The 23480-nt window shown below is 46.7% G+C and overlaps 1 pseudogene across 1 annotated transcript; it reads left to right on the top strand.

The window, feature by feature from the left end:
* The first annotated feature begins 2200 nt into the window (after positions 1 to 2200).
* Positions 2201 to 23480, top strand: LOC100356686 (protein SET-like; annotated as a pseudogene). The gene is made up of 2 exons (XR_016214203.1): positions 2201 to 2304; positions 20364 to 23480. The product of XR_016214203.1 is annotated as a protein SET-like (transcript).

Raw genomic sequence — 23480 nt, 5'->3', positions numbered from 1 at the left:
TTTAGAAGTAGGGTGGTTTCCTGTGTTGGTTGATTGAGCAATTCAACAATGCTATTCGTGTCCCATTTGTTCCATTTCCAACTCAGCTCCCTGCTAATGGCCTGAAAAAAGCAGAAGATGGTCCAAGTACTTGTTCCCCTGCTACCAATGTGAGAGACCTGATTAAAGTTCCTAGCTTCGGCCTGGCCAAGCCCTGGCTGTTGTGGACATGTGTGGACACAATCAGCAGATGGAAGCTATCTCTCTCTATTTCCCTCTCTCTCTTTAACTCTGACTTCCAAATAAATAAATTAATTAATCTTTAAAAAAAAAGAAGAATCCAGGCTCTTTCAGCTCTCTGTGGGTCTTCTTTGGTGTTGACTTTATATTCAACTTACAAGATGGCTTTAAGAGTTCCAGCCATCACACAAAATCTCTCCTGGCTTTCTTTGGAACAGAGAAACTTCCCAGACTCCTCCTGCAGACTTTTCCACATCCATTGGCCAGAACTGCGTCACGTGCACATTCCTGAACCAATCATGGGCAATGAAATCCAACTGCTTTTAAACCAGTCAGGCTACCCCTTAGAGCTGGGAGCAAGGTCTGCTCCTGATTCTCATAGCTGCTTGAGGAGAACAAAAGCATGATATTGTTCAAATGGCAGCTGGAGGCAACAGAGGGTGTGCTATAGGTTCCTCATAGCACACTTCTGTTCAGATCTGTTAGCCTGGGCCAGACAACAATCTGAGTAAGGAATGCTGGCTGTCCTTACCACTCTGTCTTTCAAAGTAGACCCCTCTCCTAAAGCATTTCTCTTTCATTCCTCTTCCCCATCTCCCTTTGGAGTTCTGGGATCAGCCTCTCAGTCATGGTTGAGTTTTACCTTGACTTTTGTGCTACACTGGCAGTGAGGAACACTGTTTATGTTCTTGCTCAATATCCCTATATAAGAATCTGTGATGCATTCCTTATTGAATTACAAGTTTGTATTTGTGGACAAATGTCCTCTCACAAAACAAGGACAGTCACACAAACCATAATCATTCTTTCTTACAGCAGTGAAATGTAGAGCTCTCTATAGTGCTCAATAGCCATAATGATCTCACCCCCGGTGCTTGGTACCACTATGTTTCTCCTTTCTCTGATACGATGTCCAGTATCTGGAGGTGGTGGTGCTGGTTCCTTTATGCAGTAAGTTGATGCTGGGGAGTACCAGACTTCAGGACTTTTGAGCCCTTGATAAGGAGAGACCAGAAAAAAAAAAAAAAAAAAAAGACTAACAGGATCTGGACTTGGTTTGACTTATATCCCCCGGGTCAGCAATAGCCATCCCAGGTTATAGATCTTGATTATAATTTGATATCAAAAAGCTGACTGACGAGACATTAGAACGATTTATGCAGATTACTGATTGTCTTTTGAGGACTATAAGACCACGATATAGTTTGTAGCCCCTGAGGTTGTACAGGGGATCCTTCCTGAAGGGAATGGAGATTACCATTGTTAATCATCTTGGCAGGAGGTTGATCTTGTGACTGTAAATAAGGTCTGGGGAGCCGCGGCATGGACTAGAGTGAGGGGAAAACTTCCTCACGCTCTGGAGCCTGGGCCAGTTTGGCTTGGATCCTATGCTGGGCATGTTCCTGGTGGTAACAAGTATTTTTTTTTTTGACAGGCAGAATGGACAGTGAGAAAGAGAGACAGAGAGAAAGGTCTTCCTTTTTCTGTTGGTTCACCCCACAATGGCCGCTGCAGCCAGGGTGTTGTGGCCGGTGCATCGTGCTGATCCGAAGCCAGGAGCCATGTGCTTCTCCTGGTGTCCCATGCGGGTGCAGGGCCCAAGCACTTGGGCCATCCTCCACTGCACTCCCGGGCCACAGCAGAGAGCTGGACTGGAAGAGGAGCAACTGGGACAGAATCCAGCGCCCAGGCCAGGACTAGAACCTGGGGTGCCAGCGCCGCAGGTGGAGGATTAGCCTTGTGAGCCGCGGCGCTGGCCGGTGATAAGTATTGACTCCTGCTGTGTGGAGCCAGGCCCAGAACCCAGCAGGAGACGGACCAGGATGGGTCCTGAGCAAGGAGCTGAGTCTGTGCAGTCAATGGAAGGCATCACCTGCTATTTGTTTACGCCACAGTCATCAATCACTTCCCGTAAACATTATCAGCTGGTCTCTGCTGAGATATGGAACATTGAAGGGAAGGGATTGTCTAAACTTCGTCCATGGACGCCAAGGAGAGAATATTGACCTCCTACCTGGGGCCAAATGATAGCGGCATCAGTAACCAGCAGAGGACAGCTAGGTCCAAGAGGCAGCAACGTCAGGGGTCAGTGTAGCGCAGACAGGAGTGGGGCTTTATGGGGAGGAGGCTAGAGTTAATGAATAGGAAGGATTCTCCCTCCCTTCCTCCTTTTTCCCTATTTTAAAGATTGTATTTTATGTATTTAAATGGCAGAGTAACAGAGAGGAGAGACACACAGCGAGAGACAGAGAGAGATCTTCCATCTGTTGGTTCACTCATAAAGTGACTGCAAGAGAGGGCTAGGCCAGACCGACAGAAAGAGCCAGAAACTATGCAGCTCTCCCAGGCAGGAGGCAGGGGCCCAACCACTTGCACCATCATCTGCTGCCTTCCCAAGTGCATTAGTAGGAAGCTGGATCAGAAGCAGGGCAGCTGGACATCAGTGGCAGGGGTCCAAGCACTTGGGCCATCATTCACTACCACTCAAGCACATTAGCAGGGAGCTGGATCAGAAATAGAGTGGCTGGAACTGGAACCAGCATTCCAATATGGGACACAGGCATCCCAAATGGTGTTCTAACTCACTATGCCACAATGTCCCCTGCAGGCCCAATCCCGAACACATTTCTTCCTTCAATCCCACCTCCCACAGCTACCCCCAACACACACACACATACACACACACACAGTTGGGCCTCCCTTTCCACATCCAATAAGAGGAAAGTATGTGAAACTCAGTCTTCCGGAAAGCCCAGGGACTGATGCCAGCTTTGAGTATGGTCTCGGGCAGCCTAGGGAGTTGCATTTTAATTGAGACCAAAGCCTCCAGGTGAAAGGAAGGTCTACTGACTAATTTCAGGCATTCAGAGCCACTGGGAAAAGTGTGTGGGGAATGGAAACAGCTGAGTGGAGCCTGCTCCTCCTGCCCAGGAGATTCCCAGGGCCTGCGCAGCCGCCGCCCATTCTTGGTTTTGCCAAATTTGGGAGGCAGCAGCTCTTTCTTTAATTCATCTCTAAACCAGAGGTGGCCCAAACATCAGAGCCAGAGCCAATGCTGTCAGGGGTGAAATTGCAAAATTATCCCTTCAGGCTGCAACCACATCATCCCTGAATTACCAAGGCCCAAAGCAGAAAATCAGAAATTCTCCAGCAACTCTGCCACAGGCTTCCTCCCAAGGGACTGCTCTGTTCTGTGGGCCTGAGACCCACATGCGGAAGGCATTGTGCTTCTTTCTCTCTTGCTGCTGTCTCTAAATTGGGGAAGGGCTAGGGGAAGTTTAGGGGGTAAGGAGAGAAGAATGGGTTTGCCCAAACCAAGCAATCATGGCCATCTGGGAACTTCCGGCCAGAAACAGTTCATTTGAGGTCACAGACCCAGGTCCTCCAGGGGCCAAGCCCTCATGGGCTAATCACAGAATCACTGATTTGGGCACCTAGAGATGGTCCCAGCCAGGGCAGACATTACAGGGTGGTAGTCAACATGTCAATTAACTTGACTGTTAATCTCCCCTCTCCCTCCCTCCTAAGGGAAAATTCTCTGCTTATTGTTCCCTCTGGAGGCAGCCAAGGGGAGCCCTGTTTTCCCATGTGAGTCCATCTCCTTTTGGCCACAACTGACTGGACAGATGGGTGTGACAATCTGAGCCCAAGTGTGACAAGTTCATAGGCGGGACAGTGACCTACAATATGGAATACTACAAAAAGGGAAACTGAGGTACCCACATTTTTTTTCACTTTGTTTTTTTAAGAGAAACGCTGAGAGAAGGAGATATTTAGCAGCGGAAGCGTTCACTCAAGGGTTAAGATTTAGAAGGAAGTAGGCAAACGAATGAGCTAATGACAAGTGAAAGTTGTAAGGAGATGGAAAATACGAGGAAGGAGAAGTGATGGGTGGAACCAGCATTAAAAGAAAGAAGTAGACACGCGTAGATGGGCCCGCCCAGCCAGGAATTGAGCCACACTGACAGCTCCGTGTGGTGAAGGTCCAGGGAAACCTTCCAGATCAGATGGCCCAGCCGCATCGCAGGAGTCCTCTCCTTGGACCCAGTAATGTGTGCCTTCCTGTGCAACTCAGTCTCTATCATGCTCTCTCCTGCTTACCATACACTCACATTACTTGAAATAAGCTGAATAACTCTCTTCCTAACAGCCCGAAGATTCAACCACAGGGGCCAGAGTTGTGGTGCAGCGAATTCAGCTGCCTCCTGTGGCGCTGGCATCTCATATCAGAGCCCTGGTTGGAGTCCCAGATACTCTGCTTCCACACAGCTTCCTGCTAATGCACCTGGAAAAGTAGTGAAAGATGTTCCAAGAACTTGGGTCCCTGCCACCCATATGCGAGACCAGGATGGAGTTCCTGGCTGTTGGCTTCAGCCTAGCCCAGATCTGGCTGTTACGGCCATTTCATTTGGGAAATGAAGAAACAGATGGAATCAATCTCTCTCTCTTTCTCTCTCTATCTCTCTCTGCCACTCTGCTTTTCAAGTAAATAAATGTTTAAAAATAACTTTATCTAGATTTTTAATAAATGTAATGATTCAGTACTAATGGCAGTACTGAAAGAGGAAAACAAAATCACCCATTCTGCATCCAGTATCAGCTACGTATTCTGCACATCCTTACATACAGCTTTGCACAATTGTCTTCACAGTGAACATACATTTTGACTTTGCTTTTATTGGTTTGTTGGGACTTCTTGTCCCCCACGATCTCCTATAACAGCAGTAGGCAAACTTTTTCTGTAAATGGCCAGGTATACATCTTTTAGAACTTGAAGGCCATAGGTTTCCATTACAAATACTCAAACCTGCCATTATAGCGTGAAAGCAAGGATAAACAATACATAAAATATGGGTGTTTTCCAATAAAACCTTAGTTACAAAAAAGCAGGAGGCCAGACTTGACCTGCTCACCAGTGTAGTTTGCCGACCTCTGCTCTGTCACATGACCTGTCAGTTTCCTCCGAGACACTAAGTATCTTATAATAATAACAACTTCATTATTTGCTTATTGTCTCCTCCCCACATTAGAATAGAGGCTGTGGGAGGGCAGCCCCTAGGCTGATTTTGTTAATCATAGTGCTGGCAGGTGTGGCATGCTTGATTAATATTTGTTGACTGAATGAATGGTTTTTCTAACAGGATGATTTCGCTTACGGATCTGCTGGTTTAATTATAATGTATTATTTTATTATTCCCTGTGGAGTCCCTTGCAGCTCTCGCCTTCTCTAGGCTTCATTCATTTTGAGGTTAGTGATGTTATTTAGGAGCTGGTCAGCTGCTCTTTGGATCAGCTCCCTGGGGGACTGGAGTGGAGGCCCAGGCACGGGGGAGATTTCCTGGGACATCAGCCATGAGCTGGAGTGGCAGGAAGAAAGCTTGGGCTTGGCCGGCCCCTCCTGCACGTTTGTCAGTGTTGGCTCCAAGAGCTAAGATTCCTTTCCCGTTCTGTTTGCTGAGCTGAATTAGAAAGACCAAATCTGTGACCTAAGGAATTACTTAACGCAGAACTCCCAAAATTCCAGTCATTCATTTGCCCCTTTTACGGCACTTCTATTCTACCTAAAGCATGTTTACTTCATATTTTCAACCCTTCCAAAATCTTTAAGATGTTTAACTCAGATTGAGTCACTCTCCTCACTGCGGAGTTAATTTCAGAGCTTGTACCGTACCCTGCCAGGCCCTGCATAACCAGGCCCTTGGCTCCTTCTCTGACCTCATTTCTGCCACTCATTCAGTGCCCTCCAGCTGCACTGACCCCTCCGTGGTCCTGGAACATTCCAGGCCAGCTGCTGCCTGGACGTGCTTCCCTCCTCACCCAGCATCCCTCAGAGTGTTCTTTCCTTATCACACTGTATGTAGCAGCCTTCGTTGCTCTTCCAAATCAAGTTTAGAATCATCTAGAAAAATTTCACATTCCCTCTCTCTCTCTCATGCACACACACACACACCCCTGTCAGAATATTGATAGGGATTGCATTAAATTTCAAGAATAATTTGGGAGAAATTACACCCTTTTAATATTGAGTCTTCTTCTCCATACTATATCTCTACATCTGTTTAGGTTTCATCTTACGGTTTTCATCAATGTGCTATAATTTTCTTGACAAAGACCAACCACACATGTTTATTACATTTGTTTCTAGGTGAGTAAAATCGTGTTTCTTCTGTAAAGGATGTCTTTTTTTGAAAAAGATTACATTATGTTAGAAAATGTTTGTTATGATTGTACCTTTATTTCTAATACTATTTATTTATTTATCTTTCTTTTGTATTCCTGATGGGTTTTACTGGCATTAAAGAAGTGGTTAAATACCTTCCAGCAAAGCACAGAGACATTCATCGTTGGTTTTTAAAATATAGTCTTATAGTTTATTGACAGATAATAGTCATAAAGAGTGATTCTCTTAATGTAATCAAAAAAGATTGACAAGGGATGAAAAAGGGCCAACTTAAGACTATTTAATGCTGGTGATTGTATGGAATCTTAAATCATTTTATGTCCCATCAATGCTGTTTCCACGCTGGGAAACACTGATTTGCTTTATTTCATCATCACAATGAGATGCTTTTTGGGTTAGCAGTTGCTTTAGCTCACCTCTGGGCCCAGCTGCAGCTCAGGAGGTGACGGAAGGCTGCTGAGCTAAGAGGAGTGGGTGTGGAGGGTGCTCCAGGGAAGTGGGAGATCCCAGAATCTAGAGCTGAGAGACTGCCTGCCCTGCCCCCTCCTGCTGCCACACTGCTTGTATGAGCAGCTGCGCACTTAGGGAGATCCCCAAGGTGAGGGGGTCCCCATGGAGGAGGAGGGGGAGCTGTAGGTGAAGACCCCCAGCCTTTCCCCACCAAGAACCCAGGCTCCAGGTGTGAAGCAGGAGGTGGAGCTTCTTAGAACTGTTGAGGTTTCCTGGAAGCCTGTGACAGCTGAGACCATCTGGCTCTACGGCTCACTTTCTAGGGGCATCTGGGACATGGAACCCCCTTGGGAGACATAAGCTTCCTGCTTCAGAACCCTGAGGCCTGGTGGGTGTTGATGTCAGGCAGGAGAAGGGGGCGTTTAGTTCTGGACTCTTCTAGTCTCTACCGTTGCTCACCATGCCCCGCACAGTCTGGCTCTGGTCAGCCTCTGCAGCCTGGCCTTCTCAGAATAAACCATGTCTTCCGGGAAACGTGCACATTTTTAAGGTTCCTCCTTGTCTGAGAAACTCTTAACTGAAGAAGGCAGGAAGCCACAGAGTCCTGGGTGGGCAGAGCCTACCTGGGGTTACTCCCCGCCTCGCAGGGGAATGCAGCTGCTCTGAGTCACCCAGGAAGTCCAAGAAACAACACCTTCTTACTACGCAGTGTTCTTAGAGAGGCAGGCAGAGGCCAGTTTCGTACTTGGAAAGGGGGCACGGGAAAGAGCACAGCTTTGGGGCCGCAAGACCCAGTTTCCAGCCATGGTTCTTCTACCCCTTGGGTCTGTCTGTTGGTGACTTCTCTGGAGATGCTGAAAGCCAGGTAGCATCATGGGGTAATGTGAGCCTCTCTCAGATTGTGTAGGTGAATATAATGTAACATAACTCACTTGTATTTGTACATGCTATATATTTTTACTTTTTAAAAAAAATTTTTTTTATTTGAGAGTCAGAGAGACCAAGTCAGAGCTCCCATCTGCTGGTTTTAATGGCCAGGGCCAGGCTGGGAGGACCAGAGCCAGGGGCTGGGAACTCAATCTAGGTCTCCCACATGGGTGGCAGGTGCCCAAGCTGAGCCATCACCTGCTGCCTCGTAGGGTCTGCATTGGCAGCAAGCTGCAATCAGGAGCTGGAGCCAGGAATTGAACCTAGTTTACTTTGATAAAGGGTGTGGGGACCTTAACTGCTATGCCAAACATCTGCCCCTCCATAGGCTGGATTGATTGAAGTATTGCTAGCTGCTGTAACAAATAAATCCCCAAGCGTATATAGGCTCAAATAGAATCCCTATTCATTTCTCACTCACACTCGGTTTAAGGTTGTTTGGCAGGTAGCTCTTTTCCCTCCGTGACTCAAAGAGCCGGGGTCCTTTCATCTTGTGGTGCGCCCTCCCCTAGGGCTTTCACAGGCAGAAGGAAGGGGAACGGGCGGAGGAGTCATACTCACTTCCTGAAAGCTTTGGCCCAGAAATGATACATATTTCTGCTCACATTCTGCTGGCAAGAGCAGTGTACACAGCCACACCTGGGTGCAAGGGAAGTTACAAATGGAATCCCCACCTAGCAAACTGCTTCCTGGCATCAACTTGAACCATGGAGGGGAAACTGAAATTCTAGTGGCGTGGCAGGGAAGCAAAGAAAAAATAAGAAGATATCACAATCCATTAATGGTAGTTACCTCTGGGGACTCAGAGAAGTAGAGAGAGTTTCACTTTTTCCTTTAAACAAGTAGTACTGTAGAAGCCCACATTGATTTTTAATTTTATAATTAACAAAAGAACATGGGCAAATTTCACTGAAAAGTGTTAGACAACACATGTTATCTGTTGTGTTTTTTTTTAAGCATTATTCCTCAGTCTTAGAATATATCAACTAAGAAAAGAAGGCCCTATCCTTTGTCCCTTATAAGAGGCAGACAGATTTTAGTGTGGTGATGGTATGGGAAAAGGCAGAGGAGTTTTTTTCTTAAAAAAATTTTTTAAAAGTATTCATACCAAAGAAGACTTTAAAGAGTATAAAATTCAGTAAGTCATGGATTGATAGACTCAGAAATATCTAGCATTTCTCAAACGCATACCTAAAAACATGAGTGTACATTTCAAAAAAAAAAAAAAAAAAAAGGAGGTTCCATGTCTTAAATCACAGGATGTAGGGACCACTTAGTTTTCCTGATTTATTTCAACAAAAATATTTAATGTTTTACAAGCAGGGAATAAGAGGTAGTCATCGTGAAAAGGGAGAAGAAAAAGATTATAATCAATACCATGTAGGAAGAAAGGAAAATTGCCGAGAGCAGCCTACTCAGCACTTGGATGTTAGAAAGTCAAGGAGGGGCCCGTGCTGGGGCGTAGCAGGTAAAGCCACTGCTTGCAGTGCCGGCATCCCATATGGGTGCTGGTTTGAGTCCCGACTGCTCCACTTCTGATCCAACTCCCTGCTATGGCCTGGGAAAGCAGTAGAAGATGGCCCGAGTCCTTGGGTCCCTGTACCTGTGTGGGAGACCTGGAAGAAGCTCTGGGCTTCTGGTTTTGGATCGGCCCAGCTCCAGCCACTGAGGCCATTTGGGGAGTGAATCAGTGAATGGAAGAACTCTCTTTCTCTCTCTCTGCCTCTGTAACTCTGCCTTTCAAATAAATAAATAAATAAAAATGTTTAAAGAGACCCATGTGAGCCAGCATGCGAACAATGAAGTAGCTATAATCGCAGAGGATGCTGTTGGTTAGTCAGTCAACATCCAGTTAATCCTTCCTTCTCTTAATAGTACCTCTAACCTTGCCACGATGCACACATGTGATTAGTTGAAAGCTGGACCTCATCGCTACTGCTAGGAGTGGATCCCCAGTTATATTTCTATTCATCTAAGCCAATCATGACAACCCAACCTTACTTACTAGTGACCCATTCTGGAAGTTGGGCTGATGCCAGTCAGCACAGGGAACCCTCCTAGTCACAGTCATTGATATAGAAGCAGGCATAAAACATAAGGTGGCCTAAACAGGTTGGAGGAAGGGCTGTATATTTCTGTTTGAGGGAGATTTGTTTTTTCTGTTGTGATGGGTGTGAGCAGGGAAGCATGTTGTCACAGTTGCAAGGTCCCAGTGTCACAACCGTCTCTGGACAGTGGGGGAAGCCAGCCTGCAGACAGAGCTGATACAGAAGGGGGCCGAGCTGGGAGAACTGCAGAGAGACAGAGTCAGAGCCCTGATTATTCCTTTCCTAGGGCCTGCTCCACTTCAAGACTCCCCATTATGTGAGATGAAGAATCTCCTTATTGTTTATGCCAGTTTGAGTTAGGTTTTCTGTTCCTTTGTGCTTAGAGGCGCTTAAGTATGACACTAAAAATAATAGCAGCTAACATTTCTTCAGAACTGCTTTGTGCCAGGCACATGCTATATACTTGTGATTTCATGGAATGTTTTCAAAACCCTTTTTCTTAAAAAATTTTCTTTCTTATTTTCTCTTACTTATTTGAAAGGCAGAGTTACAGAGAAAGAGTGAGAGAGAGGGAGAGACAGAGAGAGAGAGCTCATCCATCTGCTGGTTTACTCCTCAAATGTCTGCAACAGTCACATCTGGGCCAGGCCCAAGACAGGAGCCAGGAACTCCATCCTGGTATCCCACATGGGTGGCAGGGTGCCAGGTACTTGGGCCATCTTCCACCTAGTTGCATTAATGCACCTTCCTATGTGCATTAACAGGAATTGGGATAGGAAGTGGAGCAGCCAGGACTCGAATCAATGCTCTGCTGTGGAATGCCGGCATCCCGAGTTGGGGCTTAACCCACTGTGCCACAATGCTGGCCCTTCAACAATCTTAGGAGGCAGATGCAACCATTGAACTTATTTGTTAAGATGTGAGAGGCTTTGCTCAAGGTCATATGGATAGTAATTGCCAGAACCAAAATCTTTTAGAGCTTAGAGCCTGTGCTGTTTACTGGTTCTGTTGACATGTGAGACAAAAGAGAAGAAAAGTGTATGTGAGGAAATCAGAGGAAAAGGAAATGGTAATATTCTTTTTTTAATTTTTTTAAGATTTATTTATTTAGTTGAAAGAGTTACACAGAGAGAAGAGGAGAGGCAGAGAGGGGGGCGGTCTTCCATCCACTGGTCCACTCCCCACCCAGTAGGCCGCAATAGCCAGAGCTGTGCTGATCCGAAGCCAGGAGCTACCAGTTTCTTTCGGGTCTCCCACAGGGTGCAGGGGCCCAAGGACTTGGGCCATCTTCTACTGCTTTCTCAGGCCACAGCAGAGAGCTGGATCAGAAGTGGAGCAGCCGGGACTCAAACCAGCACCCATACGGGATGCATAGATTAATGCAGGCAGCGGCTTTATCCGCTACGCCACAGTGCCGGCCCCAATATTCTTATTAATTTTATAATTATACATTATCTTGTTCTGTCTTCCTGCAAGAGCCTATCCTTGAGGTACTTTCCCCCACTTCTCTACCTAGAAACTTGTAATTGTTCTTTAAGAACTCAGCTCAGATGTCACCTCCTCTGAAAAGCCTTCCCAATCCCATCACCCGAACCCTTTGGGATCCCGCCAAAATGTGTTCAAATCTCTATTACAGCTCAGGTTATTATAAGGTGCTTGTTTTCATATCTTCTTCTTTTACTAAATTAAAAAGTCCTCCCAAGGACCATGTGTAATGACTCCTCGTGATCCCTGAGCACAGCTCAGCATTTTGTAGGCGCTTAGGAAAAGTGAGATTGAATGACGTGAGCATCCATCTGTCAGTCACCACCCCTTCTTGAGGACCCTCTGTCTTCCTAGGGGCTGTGTTAAGCCCTGAGAGGACGGAAAGTTAAAGAGAGCAAGCCTTGGGGATGGTGTTGTGACGTAGCAAGTGAAGCCACCACTTGTGATGCTGGCATTCCAGATCAGAACAGTGGTTCAAAACCGGATTGCGTCACTTCTGATTGAGCTCCCTGCTAATGTGCTGGGAAAATATCAGGCCTAAATGTCTGAGTCCCTGCCACCCATGTGGCAGAGTTCTTGGCTCCTGGCTTCAGCCTGGCCCAGCCCCAGCTGTTGTATCATCTGGGGAATGAACCAGTGGATGGAAGATTTCTCTGTTTGTTTTTTTTTTTTTTTCTCTCTCTCTCACTCAGCTTTTCAGATGAATGAATGAATGTATAAATAAATAAAAATTTTAAAAAGATCAAGTCTTCACCTTCTTGAAGTTCAAAAATAAATTGAGGATGTGTTCATATCTTTTAATTACACATTACAGAAACCCAACTCAAACTAGCTTAAAAGGAAAAAAAAAAGTGAGTAGGGGTAGTCCAAGCATATTACTTCCAGCTTCAGGAAGAATGGAATCCAAGATCCATGGGCTCTCAACTGTGTTAGCCTCAAGATGATGTTTCTTTCTGTAATTCACTCCTGGGTAGCTTCATCCTCAGAAAGCCCCTCGCAGCTCTGTGTCTACATCCAAACACAGCAAAGCAGAGCTTCTTATTCCAATAGTTCCAGAAGAAGTCCTAGTATAATGATCAAGGCTTTTTACTGAAACATCTGCCCTTCAACGAGCCAATCATAGCAACTAAAAAGGCCCAAGTCACATGCCTGCCTCTGGATTTGGGAGGTGAGGTCACCCAAGACACATGAAGTAAAAATGAAGCAAGATGGGGCCGGCACCGCGGCTCACTAGGCTAATCCTCTGCCTTGCGGCGCCGGCACACCGGGTTCTAGTCCCGGTCGGGGCGCCGGACTCTGTCCCGGTTGCCCCTCTTCCAGGCCAGCTCTCTGCTGTGGCCCGGGAGTGCAGTGGAGGATGGCCCAAGTACTTGGGCCCTGCACCCGCATGGGAGATCAGGAGAAGCACCTGGCTCCTGCCATCGGATCAGCACGGTGCGCCAGCCCCAGCGCACCAGCCATGGCAGCCATTGGAGGGTGAACCAACAGCAAAGGAAGACCTTTCTCTCTGTCTCTCTCTCTCACTGTCCACTCTGCCTGTCAAAAAAAAAAAAAAAAAAAAAAAAAGAAGAAGAAGCAGCAGCAGCAGCAGCAGCAAGATGGCTAACCAGAGAAAAACCAAGTTGCTGCTACGAAATGCAGGAGGGGATGTTAGGAAGAAAAGCCAACTCAGTCCTCTGCAGAGGAGTCTTGCACGTCAGAAACTCAATTACAAAGCTATGAGCAATGCATGTCATAAGAGTTCAGAGTCAGGGCAGGCATCTGGCACAGCCATTAAGGTCGCAGCTCGGGATATCCGCATCCCATATTGGAGTCAGAGACCAGGCTACTCTGTTTCCAACCCAGCTTCCTGATAACACGCCCCCTGGGAGGCAGCACGTGATGACTCGAGAACTTGGGTGCCTGCCACCCATGTGGGAGACCCAGATTGAGTTCCCAGCTCCTCGATTCAGTCTATCCAAGCCCCGAGTGTTGTGGATGTCTGGGGAGGGAATCAGAATATGAGTGCTCTCTATCCATCTGTCTCTCTGTCCCTCAGCCTTTCGAATAAGGTAAAATAAATAAAATAAATAAATAAATTTTAAAGAGTTTACAGTCAAAGATTAAATAGGAGAAATGGATCATTTCTAGGACAGCTTTTCAGGAACGCCTCCTAGAAGGAAGCCTATGAACTAGGTCTTTGGGGTAGGCTGGATCATAGGTGACAATAAAAGCACTTTACAGATCTGTGGAAAGGCACGGACAAAGGTAGGGAGTTGGAGATCCTGGGGGATTTTCCAAGTTTAGTGGGAACTTTTGTTTATCAAGGCCAGAAATGTGGCTGGGGACTAGAGCTAGAAACATTTTTTTTTTTTTTTTTGACAGGCAGAATGGACAGTGAGAGAGACAGAGAGACAGAGAGAAAGGTCTTCCTTTGCCGTTGGTTCACCCCACAATGGCCGCTGCGGCCGGCGCACCGCGCTGATCTGATGCCAGGAGCCAGGTGCTTCTCCTGGTCTCCCATGCGGGTGCAGGGCCCAAGGACTTGGGCCATCCTCCACTGCCCTCCCAGGCCACAGCAGAGAGCTGGCCTGGAAGAGGAGTGACTGGGATAGAATCCGGTGCCCTGACTGGGACTAGAACCCCAGGGTGTCGGCGCCACAGGCAGAGGATTAGCCTAGTGAGCCGCGGCGCCAGCAGAGCTAAAAACATTCTAACAATGCACTAATGCCTTATGCAGATTCCCTACATGTATGCTCTCAAAGAAGAGCATACGAATTTTGTCAGGTGCCAGGAGTAGGTGAGTGAGGTCCACTGCAAGCAAGTCCTGTGCAGAGGTTACTACCAAGGATGGAATTGCAAAAGAAGCCAGCGTTCTGACTTGCGCCACTCTTCCTCCACAAGCAAAACGCACTGGAGCTGGAAATCGTGAGGACAGCCTCCCAGGCAAGCCGGTGGAGACCTTCAGAGGAAGCTGTGGAAACCACCTAGGCAGAGAGAAGCTACCTGACTCAGAGGATGTTTAGGAGTAAAGAACTGGCAATCAGAAAGCCTGGTTTTGAATGTGGTTCCATGGCTTACGATGCTCTTTCGGACAAATCATATCACCTCTCTGAGCCTGTTTCCTCATCCATAGAACAAAGTGGAGAAAAATCCCTAGCTCGTGGGATGTCGATGAGGTCTGAAGGAAGCAGTGCATCTGAAGAACTTCACAGTGTCCGCTCCACACGGTGGTCAGTACCTGTGACTCTGACAGCAAAGTGTGGTGGAGGCACTTGTGTCACATGGGCTTCCCGGGGGCAGAGCCTGGCTCCGACACAATCGCTGCACGGCTCTGATCTGTGAATTACTCTCCTCACCACTCACTCCCGGCTGTTGAACATTTCTGACATCAGGACGCACCGTAGCATTGAAACACGGTATACTGCCAGTGTCTCTTAGCAGTACACGAGATGATAGCATGTCCTTAGAATCGGTGTCTTATTACGGACAATTACTTGAGCTTTGGATACCTCCGTTTCTTCCATTGTAAAATGGAGATAATATTACTATCTACTTTATAAAATGGTGAAGATTAACTGAGATTTGGTTTACAAGTGTCTGGCACCTAATAAGGGAATGGTAAATTCCATGTATTGCTATAATTTTCATTATTGTCTCAAACCAGGTAATGAGATAGGTGGTGGGAGCTGTGTGGGTGGAGCAACCAGAGGCAGAAGCAACCAGAAGGGCGGGGCAGGGTTGAAAGTGGTATCAAGACAGCCAATTTTCAGGGTCAGGAGGGGAGTGGGAGGAACATTAGCCAGGTAGCTGGACAAGTGGTGGATGGAGCACAAGACGGGCGTGCAGCTTGCAGGTGAAGACTGGAAGCCACTTTAGGTACCAAGCTGGTGGCCAGTGAGGATGGGGTGTGGATGAAGGGCTGGTTAGGCTGGGCTAGCTGGTCTACATGTTCTCTTTGACCTTGCTTCTTCTCTGACCAAAGCTACCATCGATTAAGTACTTATTATGCTAGGGCAACATGTTGATTGATAAGTACCTTCTCAGAGGGAGAGACAGAGAGAAAGGTCTTCTTCCCATTGGGTCACTCCCCAGATGGCCGCAATGGCTGGAGCTGTGCCGATCCAAAGCCAGGAGCCAGGTGCTTTTTCCTGGTCTCCCATGCGGGCGCAGGGGCTAAGGACTTGGGCAATCTTCTACTGCCTTCCCAGGCCACAGCAGAGAGCTAGATTAGAAGAGGAGCAGCCAGGACTAGAACCGGTGCCCATATGGAATGCTGGCGCCACAGGCAGAGGATTAACCTACTGCGCCATGGCGCCAGCCCCGTTACCAACCTTTGAGTTAGATGATTTGATTCTATAACCTAAATCAAGGCTCTAAGAGGTAAAATTAGCATGTTCAAAGTCACATGGCTACTAATTGGCAGAACCCTGGAATCAGAATCAGGGTTTTTTTTGTTTTGTTTTGTTTTTTAAACTTCACTTCCTGCACCTAAGTTCCCCTGCCACCCTGCTTCTTGAACTTAGTGTCTGGCAGCTCCCAGTATATCCAATAGCAATTCCCTCCCTTTCTCCTTCCCCCACCCCACAGGTCTCCACCTCCCAAGCCCACACATGCCAAGCTCACAAGTCATCTGTTTTGCCAAAATTCTGTTCCGATTTGATAAACTCTAACCGGGCCAGCTCACTCAGCATGATTCAGCCGGAGAGAATAGCAAGGCTGCGTGCTCGGCATGCCGACCGGCTGAGCTCAGGCAGGATGGGCGGCGCTCAGGAACCTCGGCGTGACAGATGGCTCCACTCGGCTGTCTCCGCGGGCCTGATGCCAGGGGCAGTGCTGGCGCTGTGTGGGAGGGAGGAGCAGGAGCCAGGTCCTGTGAGTTTCCCATGAGCGTGTGTGTGTGTGTGTGTGTGTACATGCGGAGCACATAGGAGCAAGGCGTGTGTGATTCAGAATGCACATTGGTATGTGGCTGGATTGTGTGTTTACCTGTATGCATGCAGATGAGTGTGCATGTGTATTTGTGTGCATGCAGAGGCGCGTGCATGTGAGTTTGCATTCATTCTAGTATGTGTGTGCTCGTGGGTGTGAAAGAGAAAGGAGGGGAGAGAGAAGAAGGAAGCCGGGAATGAGGGAGAGAGACAGAGAGACAGAGACAGAGGGTGGAAGGGCGGAAGATTCCTGGGCTTTGAGAATTCAGTCTTTTGGATGTTCCCATCCACAAGAGAGCTGCTGCACGCCCCTGCCCTCGCTCCAGCTCTCCTATATCAAGAATGACAGATATCAGCAGAACAGAAAGTTGTCCAGTTCCCATTGTGAAGTGTAGGCTCCAGCTGAGGATCAGGTTTCTGAAAACAACTTGGCAAAATTTTTTTCCTAAAGTAGGGACACTTAACTATTTGTGATGCAGGGCCCCTCTGAAAATCTGGTGACCACAGGGGAGCTTCCCAGGAAAATACTGTCCAAACATGTAATTTCTCCTGCCACAAGTATCACGGAACTCATGGGGCTCACTGAAGTCTACACAGAGGCCTCGGGTTAGGAAACCAAGTGTCGATCTTAGAAAGATAAATACATAGAGGAATAAGATAGCCACAGCTGGGAGCAGACATTTTGCCTAGAGGTTAGATATTTAGCCTAGAGGATAAGATTTCCATATCCCATATCACAGAACCAAAGTTTGATTCCCAGCTCTGACTCCTGACCCCAGCTTCCTGCCAGGTTGACTCTGGGAAGCAAGCAGTGATGCCCAAGATAATAGGTTCCTGCCACTCGTGTGGGAGACCTGGATTGAAGTTCTGGCTTCTGCCTTCAGCCCCGGTGCAGTCCCAGCCTCTGTGGGTATTTGAGGAGTGAACCCGTGGATGGGAAATATCTGTCAGTCAGTCGGTGTGAGCGCATCTCTTAGTCTCTGCCTCTTTACCTCTCACATAAATAAAAAAATAATAAAAGAGGATGTGTGTTTGGTCAGCAGTTAAGATGCCACTGTGGACACTCACATCCCATATTCAGTGCCTGGGTTCAAATCTTAGCTCCACTTCCAATTCTAGCTCCTGTTAGTGTGCATCCTGGGAGGCAACAGATGGGGGCCCAGCATCTAGATCCCTACCACCCATGTGGGAGATTCAGGTGGAGTTTGGACTCCTGATTTCAGCTTGGCCTTGCTGCAGCCATTGAGGGCATTTGGTGAGTGAACAAGCAGGCAGAGGATCTCTCTCCACCTGTCTCTTCTCTCTGACTTTGAAATAAAATAAAAATAAATAAATATATTTTTTCTATTTTTTTAAAGATTCATTTATTTATTTGAAAGTCAGAGCTCTGGAGAAGGAGAGGCAGAGGCAGAAAGAGAGAGTAAGAGGTCTTCTATCCACTGTTCACTTCCCAAATGGCCAAAATGGTCCTGGGCTGGGCCAGGCCAAAGCCAGGAGCCAGGAGCTTCATCCAAGTCTCCCACGTGGGTGCAGGGGCCCAAGGACTTGGGCCATCTTCTGTTGCTTTCTCTGGTGCATTAGGAAGAACTTGGATCAGAAGTGGAGCAGCTGGGATCCGAACCAGCGCCTTTATGAGATGTCCGAACCAGCGCCTTTATGAGATGTCAGCACTGCAGGCGGCAGCTTTACCTGCTATGCCACAGCACCGGCCCCTCTAAAAGATTTTTAAAAGAGCAAGAAAGACAGCCACTATTTTTTTAAAATCTCACTATAGTAGGAGAAATAGATGTTAAGACATAGTTACAGCCCACCTTGACAAGTGTGGTATTCACTGGATTGAAAGAATTGCCAGGGCATGGGAGGAAACAGGGGATACATTTCTTAAGGGATTCCAGGACAGAGTTCACTGGAAAAAAAATGTACATTTATGCTGTCTATTGAAATGGGACAAAGCATTTGTCAAACAAAAATGGAGAAGGGCTTTTCAGACACAAAGAAGAATATGCACTAAAGTAGAGGGGATTCTGTATTTGGGGAGCAAACACGTTGGGGGAGCAGGAAGTAAGGCTGAAAAGGGAGCTTGGAGGAGGACCATTAAGAGCCTTGTGCTTGGGCCCCATGCAGAGGCACAGCAGGTTAAGCCACTGCCTACAATATCAACATCCCATATGGGCGTTTGTTGGAGTCTTCCAATCCAGCTCCCTGCTAATGTGCCTGGGAAAGGAGGGGAAGATGGTGCAAATGCCCAGGCCCCTTCCACCCATGTGGGAGACCTGGATGAAGCTCCTGGCTGCTGGCTTTGGCCTGGCCCAGCCCCAGCTCTTGCAATCATTTGGTGAACCAGCAGATGGAAGATCTCTCTCTCTCTCTTTTTTTTTCTCTCTCTCTCTCTCCCCCTTTTCTTTCTCTCTGTAACTCTGCCTTTCAAATAAAGCAATAAATCTAAAAAAAAAAAAAAAAAAGCCATGTATTTACTAAGCTACAGGAGTCAGAGTATATCCCAAAAGTTACGGGGAACCACTAGAGCTTTTGAAAAGAGGGACATCATCTAGTTGGTGATTCGCAGAGGCCACAATGCATCCAGTGCTTATCCAGAGATTAAACGGTAGGCTACCGCAATAGTCCATCCAAGTGAGAGAAAAATGAAGAAGGTGTGAACAACAGGAATGTGGGGAAATTGAGGCATGGATTTGAAGCAAAGAAAGATTTAGGAAATTAACTAGTCAAGAATTAGGATCCCTCACTAAATGTGGGAATTAAGAAGAAGAAAGGAGGAACAGCTGAGTATGGCTTCCATGTTTAGCTTGAGAAGGTACAAGATTGTGCCATTCCTTGAGATGGAACCATGGCACAGTTGAGGTTTTTGGGGAGGATAATAGTTCCATTGGGGATCAAATGTGAAACACACATGATGCAGAGATTTGCCTTAGGCAATTAGTGATACGGCTCTGGAGCACTGAGGAAATTTGGAAACACAAATTCATGAGTAACAAGCACATGGATGATAACTGAAGTCATGGGAAAGTGATGAGATCACTAAGGGAAGGCGTAGATAATGAGAAGAGAAGCAGGGAAGAAGTCAATATTTAAAGGTAGATGGAGGAAGAGGAATTTGTGAAGGAAGCTATATGAGAGAGCATTCTTAGAGATTGGAAGGCTTAGATTAAAACCAGGAAGGAGGTATCTCCTAGAAGCTAACAGTGTACAAAATCTAAAAACACTAACAATGGTTAGTGTTGACGGCTAAAAAGAGATCAAGTAGGCAGAGGACTGATGAAAAAGCCATGCAAAAGTCAAAAGATAGAGAGAAGATGGAAGGAAATATAAAAGACACAAAACATTATTCAGAGTTAATATTATAGAGAAATTATGGGAGTCTCTCTGTTGTGCTTTTTACAGTTGTTATCTTAGTGTTCCCAGATCAGTCCAATGAATTAGTTTTTATTTATTTATTTATTTATTTATTTTATTTTATTTTTGACAGGCAGAGTGGACAGTGAGAGAGAGAGAGAGAAGAGAGAGAAAGGTCTTCCTTTTGCCGTTAGTTCACCCTCCAATGGCTGCCATGGCCGGCGTGCTGCGGCCGGCGCATTGCGCTGATCCGAAGCCAGGAGCCAGGTGCTTCTCCTGGTCTCCCTTACGGGTGCAGGCCCAAGCACTTGGGCCATCCTCCACTGCACTCCCTGGCCACAGCAGAGAGCTGGCCTGGAAGAGGGGCAACTGGGACAGAATCCGGCGCCCCGACCGGGACTACAACCCGGTGTGCCGGCGCCGCAAGGCGGAGGATTAGCCTAGTGAGCCACGGCGCCGGCCAAATTAGCTTTAAATATAACAGTGTGGGGGAGTGAACCAGCAAATGGAAGACCTCTCTCACTTTCTGTCTCTGCCTCTTTCTGTAATTCTTGTCTTTCAAATAAATTAAAAAAAAAATCTTTAAATTTAACAGTGAAAGAGACTACCTGGAGAACTTTTATGAGGTTATTGGAATAGAGGACTTCCAGTTGTAGACAAGATGGAGTAACAGGTGCTGGATTTAACTTCTTGCCTAGAACAATTAGAAAACTTCCTTTCTGGTGCTGGTTCTTGGATTTTCCTTGGAGCATGACCTCCAAACACGCATCTTCGCTCCTGCTTCAAATGAAGAAGCCAAAACCAACGCCTGGCCTGGGCCTCTCAGGGTTTGTTGAAAGGAGAAAAATAAGAAGAAGCAACTGACCATACTGATAAAGTACAAAATGAAATAGACAGCCTAAATGAACAAGCCCAGGAGGAGATTTTGAAACTAAAACAAAAATATAACAAACCATGCCAACATCTTTTTCAGAAGAGGTCAGAATTATCACCAAAATCCCAAACCATCAGCAAGTATCTGCACCACTTGGGGAGGAGGGTGAAGAGGTGCTGCCTTATCTGCAGAGTGGAAGTGATAGAATTTGATAGAATTTGAAAATATTAAATCGTAGATTTTTACTTTGGTGAAAATCTGTACTTTGAAAATAAAATTCTCTCCAAAAAAATGTCATCTGAAAGAGTGGTGATCCATCTTCAAAGACCACTGAAATCAAATGGAAATCTGGAAAGGATTTGATGAACCGTTCAAGTCAAAGGCAGAACAAAGCCAGCAGGAAGAGGCAGCACAAGGACCCAGAGAGCTTCTGTATCCAGCTTCCTGACCATTCTGCTGCAGGTGCAGAAGAGTGGGGAGAGGTCATCAAAACGATATTTGGCCAAATCCGTTGCAGCACTACTTGGTTCCTGATATGGATGATGAGGAAGGGGATGGAGAAGACGATGATGATGATGAAGAGGAAGGATTGGAAGACATTGATGAAGATGGGAATGATGATGGAGAGGAAGGAGAGGAGGATGAAGGAGATGACTAAAAGGAAACACCAATGGAGTCCAAGCTTTTTTGTTTTCTTTTCTTTTAAATTTTCTCCAGTACCTGGGAGCAATTACAGTTTTGTTTTCCTCTCTTATGTTCAATCTCCCTATTTTTGAGATCTCTTTTCTCTGCATCATGGTTTTCACCTTAATGCAGGCAAGAAAAATACCTTAAACAGAATACAATGGGAAAAAAAAACTCTCTTTCTCTTCCAAATTCCTTTTCGTCCCTTCTTATCTCCACAAAAACTGTACGGAATCAACACCACCGTGCTCTGTAGGGAAAAAGAAAAGCTGTTCCTTCCACATTGCTGGAAGCTGGCAGGTGGTAGGCCCCTGTGTGGTAGTGCTTAGAAGTCTAGCTTTTTCCTTCCTTTCACTGGATATTGGGCTCAAAGATTCTACTGTGTCTCTATGTGAATAAGAGATAGTTAGCATTTACCAACACATGTCTGCCTACTTTCTCTCTCTCTCTTTGAAAAAAAAAAACACTTTAAAAAATGCAATTACAGGAAGTCAGTGCATGGTGGGTTTGAGATGTTTGGATGGGGTAAGTGAGCATTTTGCCAACATGGCTTCTCCTTTGGCATGTTCACTTGTGATGTTTAATGGACATCCTTGCAGTTAAAAATGATTCTTTTTTTAAAAAAAGATGTATTTACTTATTTGAAAGTCAGAGTTACACACACACACAGACACACACACAGAGGAAGAGGCAGAGAGAGAGAGAACTTCTATCTGCTGGTTCATTCCCCAGATGGCTGTAACAGGCAGGGTTGAGCCAGGCTGAAGCTAGGAGCCAGGAACTTCATCTGGGTCTCCCACATGGGTGCAGGGGCCAAGCACTTGGATCATCTTCCACCGCTTTTCCAGTCCATTAGCAGGGAGCGGGACCGGAAGTGGAGCAGCTGGGACTTGAACCGGTGTCCATATGGATGCTGGTGTTGCAGGCGGCAGCTTTACCTGCTATGCAACCCTGGCCCCAGTTTCTGCTATGTTATGCTCCAGGAACTACCTATACCAGGAGCTAGGCAGGGGGCGTACAAAGATAGAAAAGACTAAGCAGCCGGAGTAGGGTAAGTAGGATGTGGGTTTGTTTCTCAAAAGAGAAACACTGTGCAAAAGCAACACATGGTCTGTTGGAGGCTCTGTGGGGTGCAGAAGAGCAGCTAACTGTTGGGAAGAACCAGGGCTTCCCACCCTTTGAAGATGGCATGAAGATAGGAAGATGCCAAAACTGTGAGGGGCTCTTGATTGATAAAAGAAACCACAACGTGAAACCCACAGAGCCATTGAATTCTGTCCTCCAAGCTTCAAGGGGACACACCTACAGATAGGGCTTGAGATTAGTAATAATGAGAGCTTCCTTGGTGGGGAAGGCAGGACTCCACAACCTGGAGATAATGTTCCTAAGGAGGCAGAAAATTAGGACAGCACATTGGTTTTATTACGTCTTACTGTAATTATAAAAATAATACCCGTTTACAGTAAAAAAAAAAATTTAAACAGTGCAGAGGGTATAACATGGTCAATTAAGGCTTTTCACCTTAAGATGGCACCTAAGGTGAGGAAGGAAGCTCCTGTTCCTCCCAAACCTGAAGCCAAAGCAAAGTAGCGATGAGGGATGACCACAGTCATGGACACCTGGGGTGGGTGTGGTGACGCTGCAGGCGAGGCCGCTGCTCACGGTTCCGGCATCTCCTGTCCGAGTTTCAGACTGACTCCCAGATGCTGCTCTTCTGATCCAGCTTCCTGCTAATGCGTCCTGGGAGGCAGCAGAGTGCATGGACCCTGCCACCCACGTGGGAGCCCTGGATGGAGTTCTGGGCTTCTGGCTTCCGGCTGGCCCTGCCCTGACTGTTGTGGGCGTTTGAGGAGTTAACCAGCTGATAGAATCAATCTCTCTCTCTCTCTCTCTCTCTCTCTCTCTCTCTCTCTCACCTTCTCTGTCTGTGTTGCTTTGTCTTTCAAGTAGATGAAAATAAATGAACCGACACACACAAAGGTCTGCACATTACCCACCTTCCGCAGCCCACATAGCCTTAGAAGAGCTCCCTAGGAGAAGCCTTCTCGACCTTTATGCCATCTTCAAGTCACTGCGTCCATCTTGAGGAAGATGGAAGACAGCAACCCGCTGTGCTCATTGTGGATGTCAAGGCCAACAAGCACCAGATCAAACAGGCCATGAAAAAGCTGCATGACATTGATGGGGCCAAGGTCAACACCCTGATCAGGCCTGACGGAGAGAAGCATGTGCTTGCTGGCTCCGGAATATGATGCTTTGGATGTTGCCAACAAAACGGGGATCATCTCTACAGAGTGCAGCTGGCTAATTCTAAATAGATGCTTTCCACAAAAAAAAAAAAAAAAAAAAAA

Source organism: Oryctolagus cuniculus, chromosome 1 (genome assembly GCF_051225735.1).
Source record: "Oryctolagus cuniculus isolate XC-2025 breed Fujian yellow rabbit chromosome 1, ASM5122573v1, whole genome shotgun sequence".
In the NCBI taxonomy this organism is placed as follows: Eukaryota; Metazoa; Chordata; class Mammalia; order Lagomorpha; family Leporidae; genus Oryctolagus; species Oryctolagus cuniculus.
This window is presented reverse-complemented; position numbering and strand designations above follow the sequence as displayed.